Here is a 14,055-nt window from a genome sequence, read left to right on the forward strand (position 1 = left end):
GCGTCTGCAGAGCTCCTTCTTCCTGGGCTTCCCGGGCAGAAAGGTCTCCAGCTGCCTGCACAACAACGGTGTTGAAACCCGGTTACCTCAGTTCTCAGGAGCCTCTCAGGAGGCTCAGGTGCGGCCCCAGCGGTGCTTCTGTGCCACCCTCTGAGCGGCACAGGTCTTCCCAAAGAAGATGCTGCCCACTGTCCTTACCCTTCTTCCAGCGGTGCGGCTGAACTCAGTGAAGATGTGCCCCACCACATCCCAGGCTGAGCAGCTCCGGGTGTTCGAACTGAGCAGGTCCTTGATGAAGTGCAGAACTGCCGTCCTCACCTGCCAGGGGTCAGTTGTGGGTGTGATTTTTCAGGTCAGAAGGCAAAGGGAAGCCACCTGCTCATCGGGGCAGCCTTTGGGCACGAGCAGAGACAACAGGAGCAGAGGAGAAGCCTTGGCTCCTGAGGTGAGGGCCAGGCCGTAGCACCAGGCTGTGCACTTTCCAAGCACAGCACAGGGACCTGCCCGCTCCGCTCTGCCTGCTCTCCCACAGGAGCCATCGTGACCGTGTGGTCAATGCCCCAGCACCTCTCTAGTCACCCCAGCCCTGCCCGTGTTGGCAGCAGCATCACCACCCTGACAGAGCTTTCCATTCCCAAAGCAGCTCACCCGGATCCTGAGGTCGCTGCACAGACACTGCACAGCCTCAACCACCTGGGGCAGCTTCTCCATCATCACGGGCTCTGCAAGAGATGCACAGAAGCATGAGCGGAGCCACAACCCCGATGGCAGAGGGGATCCCTGGAAGTCCCAGCCTGTGGTACTGACCATCAGAGCGAGCCAGAGCACCGAGCAGACCCAGTGCTGCCACGCGTCCAGCCTCCCAGTCCTCGCCCAGCTGTGACTGCAGAAACAGGACCATTTCCTCTGGGCAGATCCGGGCTGCAGGGAGGAAATCCCACGCTATGTTAGCAAGAAACTCAAGCCCATTCCTGAGGTTTGTGAGAGGGGTTTTGGCCAGGGCACCGCCAAGCATTGCCAAAGCTCCTCTCCTTACCCTGCAGCAGGATGCAGTGGGTCAGCTCCGCACGATCAGGCTCGCTGTGCTGCTTGGTGTTGTCATAGAGCTGTGGGAACAAAGTCCATATGAGAAAATCACATCAGCACTGAGGATGGAAAAGACGCTGTGCTGCTGCTCTCATCTCCCTGGGCACTCTCAGGAAGAGCACAGGCAGACAAAACCCAGCCTGCCTCACAGCATCCCCGGGGGGACAGGCACGGTTCTGGAACAGCCATGAGCATGCAGGAGCCAAGGCTGAGCTGCATTAGTCAGGAGCTCAGACCTTTGCACTCCTCCTGAGACTTAGGCAAGAGGGAAACTGCTGTGGGCACAGGGATAGGCTCCCCTTACCTGGTAGAACACGGCACTCGTGATGTCCAGAAACCTGTCCTTCTGGATGACAGACTCAATGCCCTCTAAGGCCTCCAGGAAGACAGTGAGGCTCTGCAAGAGACAAGGAGAGGAAGAAAGGGATGAAGCCACATCTAGCCACTTGGGAGTGGAAAAACTTTTTCCCAATTGTTTCTCTGCAGGGAGAAGCTCCTGCACAGGCTTTTTATCCCCCACCTCCCAGCAGCACCGAGAGTCTCTCTGCTCTCAAACAAGCTGTGTTTGGGCATCATTTGCAGGCATTTCCCACCCAGCAGCCCTCTTCTCCTCCAGTCAGATGCAACTGACCCCCAGTTGCTAGCACAGAGCTCCTCAGGCTCTCAGGCACCCATTCCTCCTTTCTCCAAGGGCTCCCCACCTCCTCCCTGCACCCCCCGACCCCTCGTGGCACTTGCACTGGCCCCACGTCCACCCTGAGCCCTGCACAGCGTCTCACCTTGGCCACCCTGCAGGTGTCTTGGATCTCCTGACACGGGTGCACGAGCCAGAGGAGCTGCTCCCAGACGTGCTCTTGGTGCAGCTCCTCTTGCAGGAGAACATCCAGCATGGCAGCCACGGCCCCGAGGACGGCCTGTTTGTCCTGGAGAGGGATGGCAGAGGCCCGGCATCAAAGACCGAAGGTCTGCCCTTCCTACAGAGAAGGCTTTCTCTTTCCCTTCCCCTTCCCCAACCCCCACGCCCAGCAGGAGATGGGCTCGCTCTGGAGGGCAGGCAGGTTTTCCCCAGACCCTCATCCCCAGCTCTTCCTGCCACATGCTGTGACATGCAGCTGCTCCCTGCCACAGAGCCACTTCGGGGCCCTTTGCAGAGCCAGCCCACTCCCTCCCATCACTGCTCAGCTGCCAGCCCACTGGGCACAGACAGAGCTGCCACATGGGTGCCCCCGCTGCCACCCTGGGCTGGGGGCGCAGCAAGGCTCACCTCCTCCTCCTGGCAGTCCTGCCAGCTCCTCAGCACAGAGAAGAGCAGCTCCTGAAGGTTCTCATAGATCTGCTCTTTCTCCATGGCAGGCAAGGGGCATTGGGATCCAGAGGACAAGTTAGACTTCACTCCATCCAGCCACTGTTTCAAAACTGAAAACAAACAAACAAACAAAAATAATGAATAATATATATATATATATTTTTTAAAACAGAGTGAGAGAAAAGGCAGCCTGTGAGAGCCTGCAGCAGGGCGAGGTGCAAGGGCTGTCCCGAGGCCCCCTGCTCTGGAGCCAGCACTCACCAGCACAAGCGAGGCGCAGGGTCCGGCCGCTCCTCACCTGGCCCACCACACTGCGCAGGCCAGCCAGCATCAGCCACGTGAAGGGGATGCACTGTGGAGCTGCAGAGGAGAAGGAGAGGTCCACAGTCAGAGCCCTGGCAGTAACAGAGGCGGGGGGGAAGCCCTGCATCCCCCAGAGAGGAAAGACCCCTTTCCCCAGTTGTCATAGGTGTAGGGTGGCTGAGAGCACTCTACCGTAGATGCCGAACAGTTTGCTGAGGGTGATGAGCACGAAATCCTTGGGTTTCTCCCCGATGGCCTTCAGCTGGCCCTGGAGCTCAGCCATCACCAAGCTGAAATGCATCCGGGCCAGAGCCACCAGGACGTTGCTGGCAGCCGTCCTCACGTTGTCCCTGACACCCTGAAAAGGAGTCACTGGTGACACACCGTCCAGGAGACTGCCTGAGACCCTGGGAAGGGCTGAGCCACCGCCGTCCACCAGCACAACACCAGCACGGGCAGCGGCTCCCTTTGCCTTTGGCTGTAACCCCTCACCTGGGCTGCCGTCAGGTCCCGGGACACCTCTGCCAGCAGCCGGTTCACCACTCCGCACGGCGGGCGGCTGTCGTCTTCCCACAGGGCGCCCTCCAGCTCGCGGTACACCTGTGCTCGATCACCCTGGGGACAGGGACCAGTCATGCTTTGCTTTGCCCTTGCTCTCGGGGAGCCGCCCACTGCCACCCATCACCGTGCCGGTGTGGTGCCGCGGCCCGGCACCCACAGGACCACGGCACTGCGCCACGGCAAGGATTCACGGCCGGACGTCCCCAGCTCACCTCCCGGTCTTGCAGGCGCTGTTGCAGCACAGTCACAGCGGAGACAGGGACAGGGCTCGGCACCCTGCTTCTCTCCCTGCGACGCGTACGTCTGGGCACGCAGCCCACACAGGCAAAGAGACCTGGAAGCAAAGAGCGGAGCAGCTGCCGCCGGTGTCGCTCGGAGCCAGGGCCGAGCATCCGGCCGGCTCTGGGAGGAACGCTCCTCCAGCCCCACGGTTGGCGGGGACGGGGGAGGGAGCTTTCCCCTTGCTGGGGTGCCGGGGAAACCACGGCGGGCAGCTGCGCTCAGCAGAGCGAGGACGGTGCTGCCGGCGCGGCCTGAACTGACTCTGGAGGCACACGTGCGCTCGGGCGGCGTCACGGCGTGCGGAGAGGTGGAGGGACTCACCTCGAAGGGCTCTCAGCCGCTCCATGACAGCAGGAAATCTCCAGGTAGACGCAACGCTCTCTCTGGTTCCGCTTCCTGCGGGTCCCACAAGCGGACTGAGCCACCGCTCCCACCGCTGCCACGAGGGCGCACGAGGTACCACTGTGACATCACAGCGCAGTGTCACCTCACAGGGAATGGCTGGGGACCAGGCAGCACGCAGGGCAGCCCTGCAGGCCCCCAAACGCAGCATCTTCTGTGATGCACTCGGCTCTGGGGTTCCGGTTCCATGCGGAATTCCAAGCAGGGAATGACCTCAGCTGAGGGAGAGCCCCTGCCAGGGAGCAGCTGCTGGGCACCGCTGCCCGGCACTGTCTCAGTGACTGGGGACTCCATGCTGGGAGGTCCTTCTGGATCGCATCCCTCCCTTCTACTCTGCCAGCTGTACCACCTCACTGGGTATCATCAGCAAATTTGCTGAGGGTACACTTGTGTCATGGAATCATAGAATCTTGCAATGGCCTGGGTTGAAAAGGACACCATGATCACATAGTTTTAATCCCCCTGCTGTGTGCAGTCACAACCAGCAGCCCAGGCTGCCCAGAGCCACATCCAGCCTGGCCTGGGATGCTTGCAGGGATGGGGCATCCACAGCCTCCTTGGGCAACCTGTTCCGGTGCCTCACCACCCTCCGTGTGTTGTTTCCACTGCCTATGACATTGATGAAAACGCTGAAGAGCACCAGTCCCAGGATGGACCCTTAGGGGACACCACTCACGACTGGCCTCCACCCGGACTCAGAACCGGTGATAACAACCTCTGGCTGTGACCATCAGACCAATTATTTGCCCACAGAATGATTCAGCCTTCAAATCCATCTCTCTCCAACTTAGAGATAAGGACGCAATGTGGGAACATGTCAAATCTCTATTGTAGAAAATGCTGGCATACAAAATAATCTCCTTTATTGAAAAGTTTACGGTTAAGAGTTCAGCCCACATGAAGATAGAAGCTTCACTTCTTTTGATTGCTATCTGGAGCTCTGCTGCTACGTTTCTAATAAAATTGGAAACATGACAAACCTAGCTAGCAACACTAACCTTAGAGTCTAAATCATGAAAAAGAAAAGGGAAGGCAGCAATTTCACATTTCCACTGCTGTCGCCGTCCAAGGAGGTGACTAGGCTGCATTATTTTCAACAGCTGAAGTCATCAGGGCCCAAACTGTGTAACTGTAAAGGAAGACCAGCGTGTTCTGACTCAGACTGCTTGCTTATCTCTGTGGCTGCAAGGAAAAACTGAAATCTTCCATTCAGTTCAGCAGTCAGCTCCTCCAGCTGACACAAGGCCAAATGTTCTATTGCACTCACTCATAAATAAAGCATGGGGCAGATCTGCTAGGTTTACAAATTGCTGGAGGAGATGGTGTCTGCAGATTGCCTTTCCTTTGCCCTCTTCTACTACATGTGAGAGGAATCCAAACTGAGTTCTTCCTCTGCCTGGGGCATTTGGAACCCACACAGTCAGATCCGATACTAGGAGAAAAATTCTAAGAGTGGTGAGGTGCTGAACACCTCAATAGAAAGCAGAAAACTCTCCAAATCCTGTCCTTATTGCTTGTGTCCCACACTGAAGTTAGCTTTTCCCTTCCCACCAAGGGCCGCAGTCTTTGATTCTCTCCATCTTCCCCCATCTTGCTCCCTTCTCCGTCACAGAAAAGCTTTACTTTCTAAAGTGCACACGATGCCTTGTTTACCTGCTGCCATGCTGCTCAGTACCGTCTCTTCTCCTGCTCTGTGCTGGAATATATTCAGACACAGCCTGATTTTCCAAGAAATCAAGCTCACAGTTCTGTTCCGACCATTACTGGATTGTGGAAGGATGCTCCCAGCAATATGCCATTCAGCAGGTAGAGCTTGTTGCTGGGAGGATGGTAAGATTTGACTCAGAAAGAAGGCTGTCACTGCAGCCAAAACCTTGTCAGAAGAGAGACGTGAGCTTGTCATTTGTCCATTGCATTCCTTGCAGGTTTGATATAGCACATGAAGATTTCGGTACATCAGCAGTGAGCTTCCACCATTCTCATCTTCACTTGTGATTGCTTGGGTGATTTACATACCAGCAGCACAAGGAGCCTTTATACTTCTTCTTCCTTTGTTTTCTTATTGGAAAATTACTGTGAGACAGGTAAAATGGTTTACAGGTGTCAGTGCAATATATTTGCTTCTAGTAATGCAGATGTATTGATGCCTTGTTTTTCATCTGGCGAATGTACTTTGTAAGTTATGTACTTCTTTGTAAGCAGTAAGCAAGTACTTTTAATTACTGATACAAATTATTTTACCTGGACTTGAGCAAGGCCTTTGACATGGTCCCCCACCACATCCTTCTCTCCAAACTGGAGGGATGTGGATTTGATGGGTGGACCACTCGATGGATAAGAAACTGGTTGAAAGGCCGCAGACAGAGGGTGGTCATCAATGGCTCCATGTCCAGGTGGAGGCCGGTAACGAGCGGCGTCCCCCAGGGGTCTGTGTTGGGACCGGTGCTCTTTAACACCTTTATCAATGACATCGAGGACGGAATCGAGTGCACCCTCAGCAAGTTTGCTGACGACACCAAGCTGAGTGGTGTGGTTGACACGGTTGAAGGACGGGATGCCATTCAGAGGGACCTCGAGAGGCCAGAAAGGTGGGCCCGGGTGAACCTGATGAGGTTCAACATGGCAAAGTGCAGAGTTTTGCACTTGGGCCGGAGGAATCCCAGGCATCCCTACAGACTGGAAGGAGCGGTCCTTGAGAGCAGCCCTGTGGAGAAGGACCTGGGGGTCTTGGTAGACGAAAAACTTAACATGAGCCAGCAGTGTGCCCTTGTGGCTCGGAAGGCAAATGGGATCCTGGGCTCCATCAGAAGAGGGGTGGCCAGCAGGGACAGAGAGGTGATTGTTCCCCTCTATTCTGCTCTTGTGAGGCCCCATCTGGAATACTGCGTCCAGGTCTGGAGCCCCCAGTACAAGAAAGACGGGGAGCTGTTGGAGAGGGTCCAGAGGAGGGCCACGAAGATGATCAGGGGACTGGAGCACCTCCCCTATGAGGACAGGCTGAGGCAGCTGGGCTTGTTCAGCCTGGAGAAGAGAAGGCTGCGGGGTGACCTCATGGCAGCCTTTCAGTACCTAAAGGGAGCCTACAAACAGGAGGGAAATCAACTCTTTGAAAGGGTGAGTGACAGCAGGACAAGGGGAAATGGTTTTAAGCTGAAGGAAGGGAGATTTAGGTTGGACGTCAGGGAGAAGTTCTTTACGGAGAGAGTGGTGAGGTACTGGAACAGCTGCCCAGGGAGGCTGTGGATGCTCCATCCCTGGAGGTGTTCGAGGCCAGATTGGATGGGGCCCTGGGCAGCCTGGTCTAGCATTAGGTGGGATGGTTGGTGGCCCTGCGTGTGGCAGGGGGGTTGGAGATTCATGACCCTTGAGGTCCCTTCCAACCCTGGCAATTCTGTGATTCCTTGATAAAATTCCTTACTACCTTCAGTTTTATAGCCAAAGCAGTGTTTGAGCTGGTAATGTATTCTTGAACAGCACTGCTGCCTTTAGCATTTGTATGTTTAGATATGAAAAGAGAACTTGGTCATTATTTCACGATGAGAGAACCTTGATTTCACACAACAGAATTACAATACTGTAAAATGCCACTGTAAGAATGTGGCTTTTCTTCTTTCTTCTTTTTTTTTTTTTTTTTTTTTTAATTGCAATGGTGAGTGTATGATTGATTCAAGATAAACATTTTTTTGTAAGTCAATCTCTATACCTGTTTTGAAAAATATGTGTTTTTATTTCTCATTATTTATTGTCAGGCGTGAAGAATCACGAGGTCACTCATGCTACAAGATCAGTAAATATCTCACGTCAAGGTTAGAGAACATTCTCTGTGTACATTTTAACAGAGGAGCTGCATCTGTACGTAACTGTAGCTACACACGATGAGCTTTTCTTGAAGGTAGGCAGGAAATTTGGTCTGCGCTGGAACAAAAATCCAGTCCTGTTTTGACTGCTCTACTTTTCACTGAGATAAAAAAATGGCATCATTCTGCAGGATGAACTAGATATACGGAATTTGGCACTGCCCTTAAATTTTGTGTAGTGAACTGAGGGACATCAGAGCTTTACAGATTTCTACATATTCTCATGGAGAAATCTAGAGAGATCACAGGACGTAACACTGAGCTTCCAAATGAATAACAAAACACTGATGTTTTTCAGAAGACCAGAAGCTGTAGAGGACCAAGTAGCCTGGCTAGAAAAAGAGTGCACTGAATAATTGGCTGGATTAAATGAACTGCAGTGTATTTGCAGTGTTTATTCTGGAGTACTGCAGGACTTGACTGATTTTTGGCATCCTATGAGAATATACTACAGCATTTACATTCTGATTAAATCATAGAATCACAGAATGGTCTGGGTTGAAAAGGACCACAATGATCATCTAGTTTCAACCCCCTGCTCTGTGCAGGGCAGCCAACCACTAGACCAGGCTGCCCAGAGCCAAATCCAGCCTGGCCTTGAATGCATACAGGAGTGGGGCATCCACAACTTACTTGGGTTTTCACTTTCTGGTAATAATCCAGAGATGTCATGCAGCCGGGAGCAGAGGACCAAAGTTCCACCTCATGAGGACCTGCTGAAAACTGAGAGATTCTTCAGTCTGTGTTTGTCTAGTCTGAACTATGGGCAAATTGTCAGGTGGATACTCAGGGTCCAGAAGAATGTGTGATCGCCAAAGTGAAAGACAATTTGATGATAGCCCATGGAAACAGGAATCCTCCTGGCCTCTGGCACTCAAAGACAAAGAGAAGAGTAAAACCAGATGTGTTCCCCTGCCCATGGCAAACACCTGCCTTTCCATCCTTCCTGATGCCCACAGATGCCAGCAGCTGATGCCCTCAAGGACAGCCAGCCTGGACTTATTTTCATTACATATCTTTGTCCTGATGTCCTTCTACAAGCTGGAACATTTCTCCATCTCAGCAGAAGAGGGCAGGAGGGGTCCAAGGTGAGGGCACACTCTCCTCTTTTTCTGGCACTCAAAGAGAAAGAGAAAATGAAAACCAGATGTGTTTCCCTGCCCATGGCAAACACCAGCCTTTCCATCCTTACAGTCCTTCCTGACATCAGCAGCAACAGAAACAACATCCCACTCACCTTTGCCATGTCTGGCAGAGGTTGCAGCTCTGTCTATTGCATCCCTCTAGCTGTCAAGTCAAGAGCTCCTGTGTCACTCAAGGAAAAGCAATCTTTTACCTGCTTTGCCATGCTCATGGCAGCAGCAATGCAGATGCCAGCAGCTGATGCCCACAAGGACAGCCAGCCTGGACTTATTTTCATTACATATCTTTGTCCTGATGTCCTTCTAGAAGCTGGGACATTTCTCCATCTCAGCAGAAGAGGGCAGGAGGGCTCCAAGTTGCAGGCACACTCTCCTCTATTTTTCTGGCACTCAAAGACAAAGGGAACAAGAAAACCAGATGTGTTTCCCTGCCCATGGCAAACACCAGCCTTTCCATCCTTACAGTCCTTCCTGATGGCAGAGATATTTTGCTTTCTTGTGCCACTTCATCCCTTTAGCATCTGGCATTCTAACAAAAAAGTACTTACAAGGAATTTTAATATTTTCATATTAAATGTCAGAATTAGAACCTTAGATTTACCAAATATTTAAAATGTTCAACCCAGTGAGAAGTGAATTGATGTTGTATTTAGCATTCAGGTAAGAACTTGTAAAGGAAGTAAAAAGTGCTGCTTTCATAAACTATAGTCTCCTTGTCAAGCCTTGCACTGTCTCAGCAGATTATTACAGAATGTTCATTCAAGCAGGAATTAAGAGATGCGTCTGAATTGATAACAACAACGAATAATTAAGAAAGCTTGACTGCAGTCTGCTTGAGGATTCCAGTCTGAAGTGTGTTCCACCTGATGACAACTGGGAATGTCTTTCTCTCACCATTAGAACCATTGCACCTCTGACTAAACACATAGCTAATCACCACTGAAAACTAACTACATGTTGATTAACATTCAGAGAGATTGTGCAGGTGTCCTTTTAGGAACTGGCCTACAGTGTGCTAAGAGGGATGGATGTGGGGACATTAGGATAACGTGCCCTCTGCCTTTTAAGGCAGCCCCAGCAGAGCAGGTCAGCAGGCTGAAGAGCTGCGTGGGTCACCAGGGCTCAGAGACTTCACTCGGCCATCTGAAAGTTGAGGGACTTCAGCCCAAGCTGCCCTTTTCCATGCAGGCAAGGAGGCCAAGAGAAGGTGGATCGGCACGGTTCTGGTGCAGACAGGGGCTGCAGTGTGAGCAGGCCTACACAGACAAGGCTGTGCCCACACAGAGTGACAGCAGCTTTCGCTGTGAGCAGATTCCCAGGGGGCCTGAGCCATGGCAGTTCTTGATGGCAGCATGTTCCAATCAGCCCTGGAAGTCTTCTCTGGACGTCTGTCGCATTCTGGAATCCACACTGAGGACGCAGTCGCTGTGTCAGAGCAGCTGGCAGAGTCACGGGGAACCGTGACGTAGTTGGCCCAGGGAGCAACAACAAGGCCTGCACTGCTCAGCCAGCCCAGGCCAAAGGGGAGCACGAGAGAGAGCAGAGGAGAGAGGGGGGGAAAGAGGGCCAGGAAGGAAAGGCCTGTGCCTGAATGGACGTGTAGCAGCAGCTGCTGACAGCAAACTCGGTGATGGCAGGGGCACAGCAGAGCAGTGCAATGCTGGCAGCTTCCTGTGTCTTTCACACAGGCACTGCAGACATGGCCAGCACTGGGAGATCAGCAGAACTGCTGCACACCTCTGCCAGCCCAGGCCAGAGGAGTGCAGAACAGTGAGCTGCTGCTGAGGGGAGAGAGGATGGCCTGAGAGCTGACCTGAGAGGCAGGGCTGGCTGTGTTACAGCAGCCTCTGTGTCCTCCTCCTGTGTCTGTGAGGGCCAGAGGGCCAGAAGAGAACATGCCCAGACAACGAAGCCCTGCTGTCCTCTGCTGCTCAGCTGGAGAGATGTTCCGCCTTCCTGAAGGACGCTGATCCAAAGGGAAGGAATCAAAGGAAGTCCAGGCTGGCTGTCCTTGTGGGCATCAGCTGCTGGCAGCTGCCTCTGTGCTGCCATGGGCAGGGCACAGCACACACAGTGTTTGCAGTTCCCTGTGTGACACTGGCCCTGGTGACCTGACAGCCATAGGGAGACAAGAGAAAGAGCTGCCTCCCTCTGCCAGATGAGGCAAAGGGGAGAATCCCAGAATCACAGCATGGCCCGGGTTGGAAAGGAGCTCAAGGTTCATGAATCTCCAACCCTTGGCTCTCCAAGGGTGCACAGGGGGCTTTGTTCTCCCTGTGGTGCAGCTTCAGTGCCAACTCACAGCTGAGCTGGTTGGCACACTGTGACAGCCTGCCGCTCTGAAGCTCTTGGGGCAGTGCTCAGTTCTTTCTGAAGTACTCTGGAAAATGCTGCTTCTCCTTCACCAAGTCTGTTTCCAGACAGACGTCTTTTTCTCCTCTGTACACACAAACAGTATCTTGTAACTCCCTGGCACAGTGCTCAGAAGTGATACTTCTGGAAGCACGTCAGAGAAAAGTGGCCTTGTCCCAGTGGACTTTCAGAGCAGATGAGAACAAGTCTTGGTTGACGGCTTTCTTCTGCTTCTGGAACTGCACAGGCAGGTTGTGTGTTGTCATACTTTATGCCAAAGTGCCAAACTGAAGCAGTTTCTGCAACTTCTTTTTTTCATACTTGTCACTCTTTGCTGAGACCTTAACTTAGTCATTTTTAATGCGCTCTCATCTAAACTACTGTGTCCTCCAGTGTCAGTGTTGTATGAATCAGGACTGTGGGATTTCATCAGTGAAAGGATTCTGCTCTAATGACTGTCATTCTAAAGCTGATATTGTTTCTACCGCATCAGGCTTGCAGGAAGCATCTTTGATCAACAGAGAAATCAGAAAAATTGCTTTTCCTATTGCAGTTTCCTTTTAACTAGTGATGAAAGCTGTCAGTTTATTTTTGGCACCAGAAATCCTGGGATGCAACCAGGTTAGAGAAGAAGTGAAACTGAGTCAACAGTAAGGGAACACAGATGAGATAGCATCACACAGCTCTGGAAAAGATGTTCCAGCTCTGTGTCTACCTACACCTTCAGGAGATGAAAAGTACTGGCTTACTGAGGTGTCCTGGGTTGCAGGTTCTGTTAATCTCCATTTTTGGAAGAGCTGCTTGCAATAAATACCTTGTAAGGTGAATGAGCTTGATAGAAGTAGGGTGTGAAAGAGATGGATTTGCTGTTTCCCTGAAGGTGCAGGAGTATTGCTGTGCCTACAGTCAGTAAACAAGGCAGAAATCACTGTGTTCCTCAGAATGAAAAGCAAAAGAATAAAAATCTTTTTGGGAGTGACAGCACGCCTGAATGAAGCATAAATCTAAACATTTAAAATAAGGGCTAGTGTCAAAGGGACTTGCAGTATTTCTCGTGAAGAAATATTTGATGCTTCTTCATGAAAGTCATCATAACAAAAGTGTCCTGATGTCTTTGCTGAGGATTTCCTTGGTTCCAGCCTGAAGGTGTGCGCAGGCATGAGCAGGCAGTGCTGAGCTGCAGGTGAGTGCCTGTGTCCCACAGCAGGAAACCCGTGGATGTCTTCAGGGGGTTGAAATGGGCAGAGCTGTGAAACCTGCAGGCTTTCACTGAAATTGTCCCCTGCTTTATTTTGTAATCTTAGTTTCACCAATGCTTTCCAATATAATTTTCGTATGAATGCAGATACATGGGATAGGATTTAAAGTTTTTATGGTGCTGCTGTATAGTTTTCTGTGGTCATCATAAGCCAATAAAAAAAATAAATGGTAATCAGGCAATCTATTAACAACCTGTGGCACGTGTAAAACAATGAAATTCCTTGCAGGAAGACAATATTGCCATATAATAATGTGGCTATCCAAAACTGTTAATTATACTTGATGAGCTGGAGATAAACCTGAAATGCAGGACTTTGATCTTAGCCAAGAATAATAAAAGTTATTATCGTTCTTAAATTGGCAGCTGCTATCAAAAGCCTGTGTCTTATTTCCCTTTTAGTAACACTGGCTAAATCAGAGAAAGTGATAAAAGAATTTCATGATTGCAGCTTAGGGATTCTTTCCCACTTGAACAGAAGTAATCTATGTCCAAAAATGTCTGTAAATACTTTTTCTATCTTATTTTGCCAGATGTATTGATATTTGAGATGAATGGCAAAAACATTTTGCGTACATAGATAAGCAGTGCAAATTTGTTGGATTGTTTTAGAGAAAAAAGCTCTGGTTATCAGATCGTTTCCATGCAGAAATAAGATTTACATAAAAATTCTCATTATTATTATTCATGCATGAATAAGTTCAAAAAAGAGACGTGGGGGATGTTGTTTCAATTCCGTCTGATTGTAGGAAGGACTGTCAGGATGGAAAGGCTAGTGTCTGCATGGGCAAAGAAACACTTCTGGTTTTCATGTTCCCTTTGTCTATGAGTACAAGAGGCCATGAGGAGAGTGTGCCCTAAACTTGGACCCTTTTTGACCATTGCAGCAGAGATGGAGAAGTGTTCAACCTTCTAGAAGGACTTCAGGACAAAGATATGTAATGAAAATAAGTCCAGGTTGGCTGTCCTTGTGGGCATCAGCTGCTTACATCTGCATAGTTGTTGCTATGGGAATGGCAGAACAGCAGGAATGTTGCATTTCCTTGTGTGACACAAGCACTGGTGAATTCAAAGCCAGAGGGGTATAATAGAAAGAGCATCACCTCCCTTCCAGATTAGGCAAAGGTGAGTGGGATGTTGTTTCAATTAGTACTGATGTCAGGAAGGACTGTAAGGATGGAAAGCCTGGTGTTTGACATGGGCAGGGAAACACATCTGCTTTTCATTTTTTCTTAATCTTTCACTGCTAGATAAATAGAAAAGAGTGTGCCCTCACCTTGGAACTCTCCTGCCCTCTGCAGCTCAGAGGGAGAAATGTCCAAGCTTCTAGAAGGACATCAGGACAAAGATATATAATGTAAATAAGTCCAGGCTGGCTGTCCTTGTGGGCATCAGCTGCTGGCATCTGCATTGCTGCTGCCATGAGCATGGCAAAGCAGGTAAAAGATTGCTTTTCCTTGTGTGACACAGGAGCTCTTGACTTGAAAGCTAGAGGGATGCAATAGA

At 50.9% G+C, this 14,055-nt stretch overlaps 1 long non-coding RNA gene across 1 annotated transcript; it reads right to left on the bottom strand.

The window, feature by feature from the left end:
* Positions 1-242: 242 nt before the first annotated feature.
* On the bottom strand, positions 243-887 carry LOC149912608 (uncharacterized). The gene is made up of 3 exons (XR_016462269.1): positions 808-887; positions 649-722; positions 243-318 (listed from the first exon to the last, which is right to left on the bottom strand). It is a non-coding gene; the product is annotated as an uncharacterized LOC149912608 (long non-coding RNA).
* Positions 888-14,055: the final 13,168 nt, after the last annotated feature.

This window comes from Phasianus colchicus, chromosome Z, assembly GCF_987193195.1.
Source record: "Phasianus colchicus chromosome Z, bPhaCol1.hap1.1, whole genome shotgun sequence".
In the NCBI taxonomy this organism is placed as follows: Eukaryota; Metazoa; Chordata; class Aves; order Galliformes; family Phasianidae; genus Phasianus; species Phasianus colchicus.